A 13,910-nucleotide genomic window follows, 5' to 3' on the forward strand; every position below is an offset into this window, starting at 1 on the left:
GGTGAGGTAGTGAGGAGTTCACTTTCGTAAAGAAGAAAGGGGGCCACCATTCAGACTCGCAAGTCATAATTCCTATTATATTTTGAAGGTTGCTATACAAGCCACCCTTTTCCAGCCTCATTTTTAGAGAGAGAAAGATTAAAAGGGGGCTGTCATTTGCACCTGAAAGTCGTTACTAGTCACTGCCTTTAGTATAATAGGGGCTATAGTGATAGCTAGGTGCTGACGTAGTATTATAAATAAAACACATGTGAAATTGTTATTTACGGAAAACATATAAAATATTACAACTTTGAATGGTGACATAATTGTGTGCCACTACCGCTATATAGATTGACATTAGTGTCTCTAAGAGCTAGGTGAGGTAGTGAGGAGTTCACTTTCATAAAGAAGAAAGGGGGCCACCATTCACACTCGCAAGTCACGATTCATATTATATTTCGAAGGTTGTTGTACAAGCCACCCTTTTCTAGCCTCACGTTCAGAGAGAGAAAGATTAAAAGGGGGTTGTCATTTGCACCCAAAAGTCATTATTAGTCCCTGCCTTCGGCATAATAGGGACTATAGCGATCAATAGGTGTTGACGTAGTATTAAATTAATTTCATCCAGTTATACATTCCATTCTTTAACCAATGTTTAAAAAAAAAAACTCTGCCAAACTAACTTTTATCCAAACTTTCAGTTTGTACATCTTATTTCCAAGGAGAGTATAATTTTGATAAAACTTAGGATAACGCGTTTGAAATTTAAAAAATGCATTACTTTCGAAGCCTTATTGCGAGGTTGTCAACTTTCCACACCCAAAACGAACTTTTATCCAAATTATGAAAAATCACATGTACCTTTTTTTCCCTTTCTATCTAAAAGTTTGAAAATTTTGAAACTACAACATACAAATACACTAAAAATTTTTTATGGGAAGTTTGAAAAGTTCGAAAAACTAGATTCACCTTCTACCCGAAGTGTGAAAAGGCATACATATACATTGAAATAACTATACCACTTGTTCCATTTGTGTCTGACATAACTATACCATTTTTTTCCACTTCCCACCGTTATGGGCCACTGCTTCACTTTTGTCCACCTGCCATAGCTATAGAGCGTCACTTCACTGCCTCTCTCGACAGCTTATTTTCTAGGCCACCACTTCACTTTTGTCAACCTTCCATGGCTATAGACCATCGCTTCACTGCCTCTCTCAACCGCTTACATAATAATTACAGTCACGTCATAATTTTCGATGAGATTTGGATTGTGTTAAAGAGAATGAGGGAATAAATCAATGGCACTAAGAAAAATATATGCATACAAACATTTAAACATCTATACCAAAGAGACAGTCTCAGCAATTAAGGGTACTTTTTGGAGTTTGGAATATTATATAAATCTCTGGCTATTAATATTGTGAGGGCATGAAGAGATATTGAGATAATGGAAGGACAGTTGTGGATTTCTGGTTTTGTAGCATTTTTATATTTATTATTACAGTAGTCGTTGAAGAGATAAGATTTGTATGGTGGAAGCCTCAAAAAAATACAAAATCATTTGGAATCACAGGGAATAAGAAGCCCTCCCTACAAAGCATTCCTTGAAAATTCCAAAGAGATGGTGAAAATGGCACATGAAGCGAGTTCTGAAAATATGGGCTTATCTCACGTTATTATCGCTCGAGTACTCCCATTCTACCATCATTGGATGAAGTCCTATGGTGAAGTATTGTTGCTTCATATATTTATTATTTTCTAATATATTAGAAGATTGAAATTATAGTTGGGAAGGGTCATCTTTAGTGGGTTTTTATTGTTTTTGTATATATAGGTAGCACTTTTCTTATTTGGTTTGGCCCTACAATGTCAAGAGTCACAAGCATAAGATCTTCAGACCACCCAACCCAAAGATCTTCAGACCATGATGACCTGTTTGGAGCAGCGAAACCCTAGAATCCAAAGCTCTTATACCAAATGTTATGAAACCAGCTCAAGAAAAGATAGAAAAGATAGATCAACGCCTTAGAATTCAACCTCTTCGAGGGGGCAACCTCCTTTACATTACATAAATGAACAATTCTTGGATGATTCAAATGACAAAACCTCCTTTCTATATATAGGAGTCTATGGAGTCACAATATAATCCAGCCGACCTAACAATAATAATATAAAGCCACAAAAATAACAATAGAGGGATTCTATGGGCACATTAATAACAATATGGGGGTAATGGGGGCACAACAATATAAATAAGGGGTATAATTACAATAGTAATGGGGTAATCACTAGTATTATAGGGACCCAACAGAGTCAGTGACTGAAAGAGATTGAGAGATTTCAGTAAGGAGAGGGCCAAGAATATCTTCTTGAGAAGCGTCTCAAGAGGCTGAGATAGCCTCAACCTAGTGTGTGAAGGAGGTGGCATTATGAGCCATAAGACAACCTCAGTGCATGAAAGAGGTGGTTGTACGAAACATAAGACAGCCTCAAGCATTAGGTGATATCATAGTGTGATTCATCTCAAGCGTTAGGTGATATCGTAGTGCAATTTGTGTAGTGATAATTTTTCCCAAGATCATACTCATAACCTAACTTATATGCATAACCCTTACTTCTCCATGCACAAAGGATCCAACAATCAATAAGAGAAGGCACATTTGCAGAGGGGGCACATGGGCTTCATGCAAGCCTCCAAATGCTTACCCAACATGTTTTTGGTTGATTGATGCCACATGTTTATTTTAATATTTTAGGTAAGTTAAGCGGTTAAATATTTAACTATGAACTTTACACTCTATTAGGGCCTTGACGTGCAGGTTCAAGTGGATTGCCAATGTATTTTTCTTTGGTTGTGTGCATATGAGTGTATTTTAACTACATCCATTACCCTGCAATCCAAATCAATATATGATCACAATGGGGAAGGATGATTGTTCTTTAGATTCTCAGTGAAATATGTATTTATGAGAGAAAACATAGAACAGGACAAGATTGATCATAATTGGATACTCTTTCGAAAAGAAAACATCGCCTCCCTTTCTGTGAAAAATAACACAAATTTCTCAAACAACAATATAAAAACGATGGAGTTGGCATTGAGATATTCACTGCGCTTGCCATAAACAACTAAAGGCACAAATCTTGTCTACTTAAACTCTTCAGACATGGGTTTACATATATTTTTTCTTCCAAATTTCATACAGTAATTTTAAAAATGATGACTTCAAAAGTTGTTAATGTGAGTTAATTTGAATCTCTCATTACAATGTACACACATCGTACAAATTTGTCTATTCAAGCATCATCACTGAGAGCCAAAGTCAAATCAGCACTCCATCTGTCGTGAACCTATTAGTATTGGAGATGTTGGGATATGACAGAAATTGACCTTTCTACTATGTATCGAATTTTGAGAATGTCCTTTTTCCTGAGTTGGGGAGGAGCACTTGAAATATGAAGTGGATAACACAGATAAAACTTGGTGTAAGTCTTGAAAATGACCAAACCCTACAATTTTGTCATGATCTCTACATGTTGTATGATAAACTGGTCATGTGTATGAAGTAACAATTTCCCTATATATTATTGCAAAAATATACTCCAAAGCAATATGCAAATATTTGAAGTAACATGAATGATTACCTGCAAAAGGAAACATTGCTTCTCTCTGTGCCCTGGTCCCTATGAAAAAGAGCTGCGAGCGCACCATGCAAATCATATTGTCTACTTGAAGCTTTGAAGAGGTGGATCTACTAGTCCTCCAACCGCGATGATGTCTCATACACTGAATCTAATTGTTTTTCTTTTCAAAGTTGTGGCAAACTGATAACAATAAATTTCAAAAGAACTAAAGTTGATATCAAGTTGGTTCTATCATCTAAGTCTGAATTTGTTTAAGTGTTTAACTGATTAACATGGAATTTAATCTTCATCATCATTGAATCAAAATTTGTAAATTATTTTAATGTATCAATATTCTTCGAATTAAAAAAAAAAAAACAAATACACAATAAAATATTCAGGAGTGGCAAGAAAAAAATTCTCTCAATTATTAGAATTTAATCTTCATCATCATTGAATCAAATTTTGTGAATTATTTTAGTGTATCAATATTCTTGGAATTAAAAAAAAAAAAAAACAAACAAACACACAATAAAATATTCATGGGTGGTAAGACTTTTCATATAGTGTTTAGGGATTTTATATAGTGTGAGTTATTTATAAAGAGTGGAAAGTAGAGTGATAAAATCTTTTTATTAAAAAGTGTATGGTGAACAAATTTTGGGTTTTTTTAAAGTTTTTTTGGAGTGATTTATGAAAAAGAGTTTTTTTTTAAGAGAATAAAAAAAAGGAAAAGGGTTTTATTGGCAAGACAATTTAGGGTTATGCAAAAATTTATCTATCTGCACAATTATTTGGTTTTTTGTCAAGCATGACAGTTTTTCGGTGAAGATTGTGACTTAAGGGGGTGCATATTGAAAATCAAATTTTTTTCGGGGGCGATATGGAAGATAGCCTCATGCAATCAGCGAAGTAGCTATAAAAAAGGCATAACAACAGTCATGGGTCACAAAGCGCAACAGAAGCATATTAAGAAAAGAAATCGAAAAGAAGAGGTAAAGATCATTGCCATGGTTAGAGAGGTTTAGAAAGTAGCCGAGGAATTGAGAAGTCTAGCAGAAGACAAAGAAGAAATCGAGGGTGATTGGTGTATCTTTGATCTGCTACCACTTCCTATGTTTACATGTGAATATTTTGATCATTGGGTTATAAAGATGCTAACTTTTATTCGAGCTAAAGAGTTAATTGAGTACGATTCCAATAACCCATATGATGCAGTATGGGATGTTTTAGCATTGAATTTTATAAAACAAGCATTGGATGAGAAGTGCTTGTGCAAGGTAGAAAAAGCTACAACTTCCAAGAAAGCATGGAAATTACTGGAAGTGGAGTTTGGTGGAAGGGGAAATAGCATGGTGCAAGGGGAAATGGCATGCAACATCAGGTTGTCACAAGCAAAGAAGTCAGCATCATATCTGAGAATATATGGAGCAGATCTGAGAATATATGAGCAAGACCCTGAGAGGAAAGAAGAGCTTGGAGAACCACACTCAAAAGTGGATGATAGTTGTCAAGGCCATAAAATTGAAACCCATTATGCATGCAAGCATGCATATGGATAAAGAAAATGTAGCAAATATTGCAAAGAGAAAATTTGAAGCCTCTGTGTGTGAAACGGAAAAAAAGCAAATAAATGATCAAGAAATCCATTGTAACATGGACAAAGGCAATGATGTGTCAGAGGTGGCATGGGAAAGTCTTGTCTTTTCAGAATTCCCTTGTTAACTTTAGAACTATAACGATAATTTTGAAAACAGTAAAATTGATACCTGGCTGGTTTTGTTATTTCACTCTGAATTTGATTTAATTTCAAATATAATTTTCTTCCGCATGGATTTAAATATTATGATTTAAATATTATGATGGCAAAAAAATACGCTCTAAATCTAATTTAAGAATATACCCATATCACACAAATTTAACGGCAAGGTTTCTCCTTTGACATGGCCGGCAGGGACTACCGCTGCCTCCAACACTTGTTCATATTATGTTTCGAAGGTTGCTGCACAAGTCACCAAGCCCCTTTTTGGGCAGAAGGCAACTAAAGTGGATATAGCATTGGGCTATGATTGAAATCGGAACTGAAATCGGTATGATAATGACTTGGCAAATTGTGCCGAGTAGCAGGCACCCTAAGTTCATCTTTCAGTAAATTACAGGTTAACAAGAACATAATCCCGCTTTGCATTGGGTCAAAACGGAACCCCGGAGCTTTGAAAGCGATCGACCAGGTGCAGATGGGCTTCCAAATTGTGACAACAACTCACACCAACGTTCTCTTTTAGATATGGAGAATCAAAGTTAATGATTCTTAATAAATGACATTGTCTCCATTGCTTCCATTAATCCCTTTGAATCTGATATTTCATGAGATTTCTTGTGTAGCCATTCATTCATAGAAATTCTGGGCATTCGAGGGATCCAATCATGCGTATTTACTATTCTCAACGTTTTCACGCCTCTGTTTGAAATCATGGTTTCCAACTCTTGGTCCCCCAAAAGAGAACACTGCTACTGATGTACTAGTTGAGTTTGATGCCAAGTTTTCTCCAATCTGGTATGCACTCAAGAGCGCCAAAGCTGCTCATAGACTATGCCCTGTAATGGTAATACCCTCGTATAATTCTAACAGTCTCTGCACCTCATCCATAACCTGCTCAGATGCGCTCTTCGTGCTATTATTATGATCCTTGCCATCGCTGTTTCGGGTTAAGATCAGAGTTATGAATATTATCACACAGTTTAACTGGTTTTAAATCTGTCTTGAGATTTTCGGCCCATTCAAGCGGATTCATGGTGCCTCTCCATGCAATAACTATATCTCTTCGACCTAATCTTTTGATCTCTTCCAAGTTATTACTAACAGCGAAAAATCCCATCCAGTTAGACTTCTGACATTTTAGGGTTTCATTCGATAGTTTAGAAATCCAATTGGGAACATGGACATTGGGAGTTGCATGGAGATATTTGGTTACCCTGTAGCCAGTGTTCCTCAACTGCTACTCTTTCAAATAATGAATTAACTTCCCCACATGGGAGGCACCAGCCACCATAAGAGCTCGACTGGGGGTCAGAATTAAAAGCGTCATAGGTTTCCAGCGCAAATTCTCCATACTTCACAATCTCTCTCCTTAGGTTTGCATCAAGGGGATCCAGCAGGTCTCTCTAGTCGTTAGCACCATGATATTCCCTCCATTTACCCGCCAGACTCTGCTTAGGGGAAGGATTGGGTCTACGCAGTCTGCTCATCCAATCATCATAGTTCGAAGAATTCTGTATGCCGTTGGATTTCCTGTGATTTGATAGCGGGGAATCTAATATTTTGTTGCTTCCAGGACTACTAGGGCTGGAACCTATGAATTTGGCTGATAAGCCCCTGTCAATTAGGGATTTGATTTCCAGTCGTTTAGACCAAGCTAATCTCTTTTGTGAAGGGTTCTTTACCAGATTTAGAGTGGATGAAGAGCCTCTAGGAGTGCAGTTTGATATATTCTTGAGGCCTGTAGTGGAGTTGTGTGTTATGGTTAGTAAGGAAGATAAGGTAACCTCTTTCAAAGACCCAAGGAGTTCCATATGGTGTGAAAGAAATAATGTTGAAAGGATTGAAAAAAAAACTCATTGGAGGATTGCAATGAACTGTGAAATTAGGGCAGCGATGCCCCTGATTATATATTCCCAGTTCGTGTTCTAACAACTACTGTCCTTTACTCGATTTTATTTCCCTCGCGTGAGGGTTATGTTTTCTTTTGAAAAATCGGTGATGAACGCGGTAGAGAAAACTTAGTAGTACGCGGTGCGGACCACACGATTGATACTGTAAACACAAATTTCAGAGGAAGCCTATGATGACCAACTCTTTTATGAGCTCCATCCTTCGTTGACAATCATTTCCACTACGCTCACAAACAGTTTCCATAGGGTATCTCTTATTTTTAAGCAGGTAGAAACTCACGTTCATAATGGGCAACCTTTGTTTTTGAAGGAGTTCTTTACTGAGGCAGAGCAATTGCCCCCACGGCCAAAAGTGGTTGGAATCTGGGTAAAACATTTCAAAAAATCTTGCAGAGGTAGTGTTTGAATCGTGTTTTTGATAGTGGAAATAGATTCAGCAGCATTAAAAATGTGTAGGACAGCTAAAATTTTGAAGTTTAACAACTATATCTTGGATTTACAAAAATCCTTGTTAGATTTTCTCCTACTATGACCAGAATTTCCATAACTCTCCGAGCAACTCCTCCACCAGCTCATTAAACTACGCGAATTCTAAATGCATTTATTTTCATTAAAAGGACTCTTTTCTATATTCATTAAAAATCAAATGCTTTATAAATACAATTTTTTTAATAAATGAAATTTAAAATTTTTGAAGATTAAGTTTTGAAGTAGTTTTTAAATGTTAAATATATATATATATATATCTATATATATATATTTGTATTTAGGAAAATCTGCATTTAAGTTCGGCAGTTCGGCTGTTAATGAGCACTTGAGCAACTCAGGGTATTTATTGATATTTTATTACTATTCACATATAAATGGAATTAACAATAATAATTGGGAATTTATTGATATTTTATTATTATTAAAATATAAATGGAATTATAGAAGGAACATTTAAGTAGTATTTTTTTTTTTAAATTAATTCTTTATAAAAATAATGAAAAGTTATAGTTTTAATATTTTTATTTATAAGTATTTTAATATTAAATTTTGTTGTATACCTAATTTGCTAATGGTCCATGGAATGTGAATAGTTGTTTAAGAGACTTATTGGTATGTGAAGACCAAGGGACACAAAAAAATGTATAAATGTACATTATTGTGAATAATAAATGCAATGAATGTTTATTTTACCTGTTGTCTTCTCCCGGTGTGTGTCTAGCCTCGTATCAGAAATCTAGCCACTTCTTTCTGTGGCTTACCTCTGCATGTCAGTTCTGGCCTTTGCTCATCAGAATTGTTGTCATACATAGTTTGCTTGTTTTGTGGTCTTCTTGGTACTAAGAACTTTGTTATTATGCACATTACCTTTATGTTTTGACTGTATATTCATAGATTTGTTAAGTGCACTCTATTTCAGTCGTAATTTTCCCTACACACTTCAGCTCCATCCAACTCTGCCATCCCTGTCAAGCAGAAACACCTCTGAGAACATAACCCTTTCTGATTTTCAGGCATGCGGTGTCGCAGTAACTCGAAAGAATCTTCTCACAGAGAAAAGGAAAAAATATGATGTTTTTCCTTAAAAGGCCATTAAGTCGAGATCATGCAACAGAGAATAAAAAATTGACCTACAATTGCACAAACATCACATTTCTGTGAGAAGGCCTCTTTGCATGCCTGAATGGTTCACGTCTGTCCATTATTCGATGGCCATGAACAATTTCAGTGATTTTTATAGTTCCTATTAAATGTGCTCAAGAAGCTGTGGTGAATGGGCATCCCTTCTAAAAAACCCACATCCAGGTTCTCCATAACCTCAACGAGTAGCTCGAGACTGAGGATGTCTTTTACAAGAAGAGAACTAAAATTTGTAAAGGAAAAGGGAATTTATGTGGGAGAAAGTTATAAGCCTTCAAGCTCTAATGTAAAATTTCCTTCGACAACATGTGGAAGAGGATAAATTTGAGGACGACGATGAAAGAAATGGAGGACTTTAACCTTTCAACTTAATTATGAATGTGGTTCTTGATGGTTTTTCCTTCAAAGTTTACACTATGTGTTGGGAATTTCTGATAATTCCAAACAAAACTGAACAAAACAGAACAATACTCTGTTTCAACACAGCGGAAATAAAAATCGTTTGCGAAATACGGTGTTTCAGCAACGCAGTTTCGTCAATTGCTGAATGCAGTGTTTCAGCAACGCTGAAACTGGTGTTTCAGCAACACTCTGTTTTGACGCCGAGAAACTATTTTCTGATTACGGTGTTTCAGCAACACACAAAAAAAACTTGTATTCATTAACAATAAACCAACTGTTACAAAAATGTCTTCCTCACATAGAGGGATTTTCACAAGATATTATGTTGAAGAGCATCTTCCTCTTGACAGAGGGATTACAACAGGAACGCTTCAGTTCCACAAACCAATTTTTCACTATCTCAGAAAATTACAGTTTCAGCACTGCTGTGCGTTACAAAAAAAAACACTCTATCATTCTTCTAACATTAAAAAAGAACTGTTGTTCATTACATTTATATGTTAAAAACATATTTGACTTTAAACAATAAAATAATAAAAATATCTTCTAAAGCTTATCTGCGTATTGAATGCAGCAAGCGGTGATGCCTTTTGAAGAAATGAAGTCGGCTGTTACAGGGGAATTTAATTCTGAAAATTTAATGCACATTAATGTGCAAAATATCAAGCACAACTTTAAGGCATCCAATAGTCTGGAATATCTACAGCAAATCGGATTTCTGTCCAGCGGTTTATGTTGCAGTTGGAATTAAATTCCAACACTCCCCCTTAATTTCAACTGTTGGGTTGTTCTGCATACCCAGGCATTTCTTGAAATGATCAAAACTTTTCTTTCCCAATGGTTTTGTCAAGATGTCAGCTAACTGATCCTCTGTTCTGGAGTGCTGCAAAACAATCTCACCATTGTTAACCAATTCACGTATGAAGTGAAATTCGGTGTCTATGTGCTTTGGCCTTTCATGAAAAACAGAGTTTTTAGACAATGCTATTGCCGAGCTATTGTCACAGTAAATGGTTGTGCCCTTTTCTTGTTCATGACACAAATCTCTGAGAACTCTTCTTAGCCACACTCCTTGGCATGCTGCTGCTGTTGCTGCCACATACTCTGCCTCTGCTATTGACAAAGACACATCTGGTTGCTTCTTGGAACCCCATGAGATGGCTCTCGATCCCATATGAAACACATATCCCGATGTGATTTTCCTATCATCAACACTTCCAGCCCAATCACTGCCAGTGTAACCTGTCAACATGAAACTTTCAGAAGAGGAGTATAAAATACCAAACCCCTTCGTTCCATTCACATACCTTAGAATCCTCTTGGCTTCCTCCCAATGAGTATCTTTCGGTCTTTCCATAAATCTGGAGATTAAACTCACAGCATGCATAATGTCCGGCCTGGTTGCAGTCAAGTACATAAGGCTGCCAACTATGCTCTTGTACAATTTTGGATCAAAATACTTGTTGCTTTCTTCTTTGGTCAATTTCAACCCCATTACAGTTGGAGTCACAACTGCCTTGCTGTCCTGCATGTTAAATCTCTTCAACACTACTTCTACATATTTAACTTGAGAAATGAAAACACCATTTTCACTTTGGTCTACTTCAATTCCAAGAAAATAGCTTAAGAAGCCCAAGTCAGTAATTTCAAATTCACTTTTCATGACTGCTTTAAAATCAGCAATGAGAGAAGCATCATTGCTAGTAAAAATCAAATCATCTACATATAAGACAACAATAAGAATCTTACCGTCATTCTCCTTTATGTAGAGTGTGGGTTCACCATCACACTTATCAAACCCATTCTCAATCAGATAAGCATCTATTCTGCTATACCATGCTCTTGGAGCTTGCTTCAGCCCATAAAGAGCCTTCTTCAGTTTGCAAACTTTATGCTCTTGGCCTTCAACTTCATAGCCTGGAGGTTGTTCAACATAAACCTCTTCTTTTAACACTCCATTCAGGAATTCAGATTTAAAATCCATCTGATAAATCTTCCATTTGTGTTGTGCCGCAATAGACAACATTGTTCTGACTATTTCCATCCTTGCTACTGGTGCAAAGGTTTCATCATAGTCTTTGCCTTGTTGCTGCTTGTAACCTTTCACAACAAGTCTTGCTTTGTGCCTGTCAATCTTGCCTTCAGCATTGCTTTTGGTCTTATAGACCCACTTAACTCCAATGGCATCTTTGCCTTCAGGGAGGTCCACTAACTCCCATGTTTTACTCTTCTCAATTGCACCAATTTCTCCATTCATTGCTTCAATCCATTTATCTTCAATTACAACATCTTTAAAATGAACCAGGTCATCAACATGACAATACAAAGTGAATAATGAATTCAGACTGGTATTGTTACTTACCTCTTCTTGTTCATAAATCTCATTCAGATTTCTGAATCTTGGTCTTCTTGGTGTGCTTGGATTTCTGTTCGAACTTAGGGTATTTTTGATCCATGTGGTGTGCTTGTAGAAGCACTTCCTTGACTTCTCAAGGCTGTTCGAATTCCAGCTTGTGGTGTGGTTTGTTGTACTTGCTGTGGTGGAGGAGGAGCCACCAAGGAAGGATTATTTACTGCTATCCCTTCCTCTTCTTCTTCGTGAGACACAATTGTCTTCACATTCACTGTCTTCTCTAAGCTTCCATCCCAAGCTTCATCTTCAATGAACTGCACATCTCTGCTTACTATCAATTTCTTGGTGGATGGATTATAGAGTTTGTATGCTTTTGACTCATCACAATAGCCAATAAAGACACACTTCTCCCCCTTACTGTCAAGCTTCTTCCTTAGCTGATCTGGTACATGTGCATATGCTACACAACCGAATACTCTCATGTGAGTGACAATTTGCTTTTGACCACTCCATGCTTCTTCTGGTATTTTGTTCATGACAGCTTTAGTTGGGCATCTATTCAAGATGTAAACTGCGCAAGTGATAGCTTCTGCCCAATACTCATGCGGCAAGTGTTTTGCCTTCAACATACTTCTGACCATGTCAAGAATGGTCATATTCTTCCTTTCGGCAACACCGTTTTGCTGAGGTGTATACCTCGCGGTGAACTACTTTTGTATGCCATTCTCTTTGCAAAAACGGAAAAAGTCTTTGGAGATGTACTCTCCTCCTCTATCTGTTCTGAGCACTTTGATATAATGCCCACACTGCTTCTCAACAAGAGTTTTGAAGTGGCGGAATTTCTCAAACAGTTCACTCTTCTGTTTCAGCATATACACCCATGTCTTTCTGGTGTAATCATCAATGAAAGTTAAAAAATATTTATTTCCGGCAAATGATGGTATTTGCATTGGTCCACACGCATCAGAGTGAATAATTTCCAAGGGTGCTTTTGCCCTTATACTCTTTCCTGCTAGAAAGCTTTCTTTGTGTTGCTTGCCCAAGATGCAGCATTCACAAAGGCTGTCCGATTTCTCGATCAATGGAAATCCCTTTACCATTCCCTTTATGTGCAATGGATTCAAGCCTCCGAAATTGAGATGTCCAAATCTCAAGTGCCACAACCAATTCTCGTCTCTCACTTCCTGCAAGACTTCTTGTGTTACAGCTGCAATATTTCTTCCTTCCTTCAAATCTACCCTGAGTTTGAGAGGAAACATTCTATTGCTAGTCATCTGCACCTGTGCAATGATCTTCTTACTTGGAGGTATGTCTCTCATTGTACACATATCATCTTTGAAGAACACATTGTAACCTTTGTCAATGAGTTGTCCAATGCTCAAATGATTACATTTCAGACCAGGTACATAGTATACCTTTGGCACAATCATCTGTTCTCCATTTCCTGCTCAGATACTGACTCTGCCTTTACCCTTGACAGATATCTTACTATCAGTTCCTGTTGTTACCTCAGATTTCACATTTTCATCCAGATTGGCAAACATTTCAATATTTCCAGTCATGTGATTACTACAACCTGAGTCTAAGAACCAAAAATCTTCTTGTTTGTCTTGTGCAATGTTACATGTTAACAGCACAATCTTTGGATTCTTATCTTCTTCATTTGCAAAATTAGCATTCTGCCTACTATTCGTGTCATTTTTTTTTTTCCTACATTCATTGGCGTAGTGCCCATATTTCTTACAATAATGACATTGGACTTGGGATTTGTCATACCTTTGTCCATGAGCTTGTTGTTTGCTTGAACCTTCATCTTGGTTCTGATTGCAGCTCCTTCCGTTTGTGCTTGCAGGATTATTTATGCCTTTGTTTTGGCTTCTTCCACAACCTTTGTTATTTGCTCTACCTCGACCTTTTCCCTGGCCAAAAGACATCTGTGTCTTTAATGCTTGCTCAAAAGAGGAATCTGATCCTCTACTCAGTCTGTGTTCATGAGACATAAGAGAAGCACTCATTTCATCTACTATGAACTGTGAGGGATCCTTTGTTTCTTCTATTGCTACCACAATAACTTCAAACCTTGAGGGTAAACTTGTCAAGATCTTCTCTACAATCCTTCTTTCTTCAAGAATCTCACCATGAGATCTTATCTGGGTTATCAACCCAATAACCTAAGTGAATAATGAATCTATTGTATCAAATTCCTTCATGCTGAGTGTTTCAAAGTCTCTCCTCAACATCTACA

Source organism: Pinus tabuliformis, chromosome 2_1 (assembly GCF_031772625.1).
Source record: "Pinus tabuliformis cultivar Carrire ecotype Pingquan chromosome 2_1, CPIR1, whole genome shotgun sequence".
Taxonomy (NCBI): domain Eukaryota; kingdom Viridiplantae; phylum Streptophyta; class Pinopsida; order Pinales; family Pinaceae; genus Pinus; species Pinus tabuliformis.